The sequence below is a fragment of the Orcinus orca genome, chromosome 9 (assembly GCF_937001465.1).
Source record: "Orcinus orca chromosome 9, mOrcOrc1.1, whole genome shotgun sequence".
NCBI lineage: Eukaryota > Metazoa > Chordata > Mammalia > Artiodactyla > Delphinidae > Orcinus > Orcinus orca.
In genome coordinates, this window is record NC_064567.1 from 75,448,814 (window position 1) to 75,453,498 (window position 4,685).

A 4,685-nucleotide genomic window follows, 5' to 3' on the forward strand; every position below is an offset into this window, starting at 1 on the left:
GATTATTGTAATGGCCTCATAACAGGTCTTCCTGTTTCCATCCATGCTTCTTTACAAGGTATTCTCTACTTGGCAGTCAGAGTAAGCTGTTAAAAGTCGTTCCTTTGTTCAAAACTCTCCAGTAGAGTCCTTCAAAATAATCTAGGTTTGGGGGAGGTGGATAGAGGTATAGATGGCCATGTATTGCTAATCGTTGAAACTGAGCGATGGCAACTTTAAATTCATTATATTGTTCTTTTATTTTCGTATACATTTGATACATAAAACAAAATCCAAACTCTTCAAAGGCTTTACAATTGTCTATAACTGCACCAATATGGTAGCCACTAGCCACATGTGGTTACTGAGCACTTGAAATGTGCTAGACTGAATGTAGATGTGCTGTGAGTATAAAATACACAATGGATTTTAAAGACTTCTTAAGAAGGAAAAAACGTAAAATACCTCATTAATATTTTGTTATATTGATTATGTATCGAAATCATATTTTGGATATGGTGCTTCCAATAAAATACAGTATTAAAATTAATTTCATTTCGGACTTCCCTGGTGGTCTAGTGGTTTGGACTTGGTGCTTTCACTGCTGTGGCCCCGGGTTCAATCCCTGGTCGAGGAAGATCCCACAAGCTGAGTGGCGTGGCAAAAAAAAAATTGTTTCTTTGTATTTTTAAAAATATGGCTGCTAGAAGATCTTTGTATGTGGCTCACATCATCTTTCCATTGGATCTGTGGCCATGCTTTCTCTCTGAACTTATCTCCTACGTTTTTCTCTCTCCTTATTTTTTTTTGGCCACGCGGCTTGTGGGATTTTAGTTCCCTGACCAGGGATTGAACCTGGGCCCTCGGCAGTGGAAGCGCAGAGTCCTAACCAGTAGACCTCCAGGGAGGTGCCTTTTCCTCTCCTTAGCTCACACCACTCCAACCACACCGATCTCTCTGCTTAGAACAAGCAGAATACATTTCTGTCTCGGGACCTTTGCACTTGCTAACCTGTCTGCCTGGAGGTCCCTTTCTCAGTGTCCTGTGACTCACTCTCTTGTTTCCTTCAGAGATACTTACCTGATCTGTATAACACCTCATCCCCTTCCCTCTCTATTCCCCTTAATCTGCTTTCTTTTTCTTTGTAATACTTATCACTACTGACTTGTGTTTTATTAATTTGTATTCCTGTATCCTGAGCACCTAGCATAATGCTTATACAGCGTAGGGCTTTTGGTAACAATTTGTGGAATGGTTGTCTATAGATTGTGCAAGTAATTATGTTAAGTTCAGTACTGATTTCTTCTGCAATAAGGTTCAGGTTTCCTAAATATATAAAGGGTAAAAATTATTAGAGTAAAATAAACTTTAATTATAACTACATGAAATTCCCTGCATGAGGAAACAGATGCTTTATAAAATGATATAAGATAGCTATTTTATTCCCTTCAAAGGAATTAAGGTAAAATAACCTTATACTAAATAATTTTTATGTATTTGTATAATTAGTAAGATGGAGAGTTTAGAGATACTTAGGAGATATTCGAGAAAGTAAACAAAATACAGACCAAGACTTACTTAAGGGTCAGAAATGTTTTTTATCCAGTAGATAATATCCAGTTTCTCCAAGGAGTTTTCCAAATTCTCTTATTAGTCTGGCATTTTTATTGTATTCATGGTAACCCAGTAAAGTGGGCTATGTCAAGGAGCTTAGAAATTTTTTTGGATACACTGAAATTTTTCTTGTGTTAGTAATTATAACTTGCTCTGTTTATAAAATAACTTTTGAAGGCAGCCATTGTTTTTTATTTAAAATTAAAACTATGAAGGAGGGAAAGGAACCAAAAAAAGGAGAAATGAGAAAGGAATATTTTTAATTTATTGTCTTCATTTTAAAATATAAGATGACTAAATGTACCAATGAAATAATTTAAAAGCAAGGGTATCTTTTCCTTATCTGAATATACTTGCAAATTCTATTTTAATTTTAAACAGTCTTGGTCACAGCATCCCTTCAACTGTAACAGGAAAAAATGAAATGACACCAACAAGGTATGTGACAACTTGAGTTGTGAAATTTCAATAGGCAAAACTGACGAATCAGGGCTAGCATTATATTAAAGACGTTTAACTAAGACGTTTGAAGTACATCCTCAGTGATTTTTTTGTTTTTGTTTTTTCCTCAGTGATATTTTGGAATATTATTTTGTGCTTGTTTAACAAACATTTACTAACTGTATATTGTATGTCAACACTGTACCAACTACCCAAGTTTACAAAACTATACTTTCAGAGTGGCTGTCCTTCACTGAGTGCTAATTAAATGTCAAGTAAGTTTACAGAGATTATTTTAGTTAATCCTCACAAAAGGTAATTTTATTACTCTCAGTATTCCAATGAGGGAATAGAGGCTTTCCAAAGAGTTCTGTTTTCAAAAAGTTTGCCATCTAGAGCGATGAGAATAGCAGTAGATAGAATATAAAGTGCTAAATGCTACAATAAAGAAAGGGTGCAGAGGAAGGGTTGCCTTTGGAGTTGGGAATGAGGAAAGCCTTCCAGAGAACAGGGTACTTGTTCTGAATTTGAAAGGTAGGGAGGAGTTTGCATGGTGAAGAGTGGAGAATATTGCCAGCATATGCAAAGACATTGAACTCTGAAATGATTTGAGCATTAGTGAGAACTTTTCTATAAGCCTTTGATTTATTCATCATCTACCACACATTCTGTATTTCCATATTCAAACAAAGATCTGGCTTAGGCAATGAGGAATCATCTGATTGAGTTATTATCAAGGGCTGGAGTGCCGGCAGGGCTTGTTCGGATTAGCATATGGGTTAGAACTTCACGTCCTAGGCTTGGGCCTTAACTTGGCAGGTCTCCTGGGGGTAGATTCCACACTGAATAGCAGAATGGCTAAGAAAACAAATTCTTGTGCCAGACTGGGTTTAAATCGCAGCTCTGCCACTTCTAACCAGCGGATGTGACCCTGGGTATATTACCAGACATTTTTATGCCTCAGTATCTTCATTTGGAAAATGAGAACAATAATGACAGAACCTACTTCATCATAGGATTGTTACGAGGATAAAAGAAGTTAATAGATACAAAGCTCTGAGAATAGTGCCTGGTACATAGGAAGCTCTGTATAAGTACTAAGTACTAGTATTACTTGAGACTAGTATTTAAACAAAAATGCTACTTTGTTCATTTAGAGTGAACTTTGTTCTTTTCTCATGGTGCTAAGAGTCTCCTAGGTCCTACTTTTTTGGTATTAAGATGCCTGAGATGCTAAATTTTGAATCAGAAAGTTGTTTGCTGGGAATCGGCATAGAATATTTGTCCTAGGTCCTGGTAAAGGCCAGTGAGATATCTCTCCACCATAACAGAAACATTCTCTGTTCGTTGGGTTACATCTCCCAGAATCATTATCTTACTCCTTTGTTGCTATCTGCCAGGCCAGATATAGCTAGTGGGTTCAGAGTCAAATGGAGATAAGACTTGGAAAGAACCCCTGAAGTGCTAGTTGTTAAGCCAGGATCTTTTTGATAAGACACGCAGGGTGACCTATCTGAGGCACTGCTGTCGACTCTACAGCCCCTGTGGTGGAAAATGGCTGGGGTTTCCCTGACTTGGAAGGACTTGGAGCAATTCCTGTAGTTCCTTGATTATTACAATGTCCCTGATAGACTAGAGACAAGGAAGGCTTTTTTACAGAACTCTTGATGCATTCTTTAGAACCCTCAGCTAAGTAAACTAGCTCAGGACTTTGCTTGGAGCTCTCAAAGACATGTTTCAACTTTGCTGAATTCATTTATTAGTTCTAACAGTTTTGGGGGTGAGTTTTTAGGGTTTTCTATATATAATATCGCGTCATCTGCAAACAGAGACAGTTTCACTTCTTCCTTTCTGATTTGGATCCTTATTATGTCTTTTTATTGCCTAATTGCTCTGGCTAGTACTTCTGGTACTATGTTTAATGAAAGTGGCAAGAGTGGGCATGTGTGTTTTGCTCCTGATCTTAGAGGAAAAACTTTCTTACCACTGAGTATGATGTTAGCTGTGGGCTTATCATATATGACCTTTCTTATGTTGAGAAACATTCTCTCTGTGCCTAGTTTGTTGACAGTTTTTATCATGAATGGATTTCAGATTTTGTCAAGTGCTTTTTCTGCATCTGTTGAGATGATCATACAATTTTTAACCTTCATTTTGTTATGTGATGTATCATATTAATCTCCTTTGACTGTTGTTGCAGGTGTGTGCTTCTGGCCACATCTTGCCTGTTCTATATATCTATATATAATTATATATATTTGAATGAAACCCATCACATATACAGATGCCATGTGCACATAACCATAATAATAATTGGCAAGGTTAAGCCAGAGGAGGCCTGATCCTCAGAGAGTTGTGGAGTTGGTTAATAGAACACAGTTCCTTTAGGAGTGAAATGGATGGACAATAACAAAGGAATTTACTCAATATGTATCATTAAAATAAATCCACCTCAGGAGGCTGAGAGGAGTTGCTCCAATAAAGTCACGCTCTCTTGTTCTGTTTCCAAACTTGAGTCAGTTTCTCAACCCAGAAACCATTGACTGAGGAAAAGTTATGTCCCCAGGAGAAGGACACTGCAACACATGTCAAATACATGTGGTAATGATTCCCCTAGTCCTTCCCCAAAGGGACTTACCTCCAGGTATTTG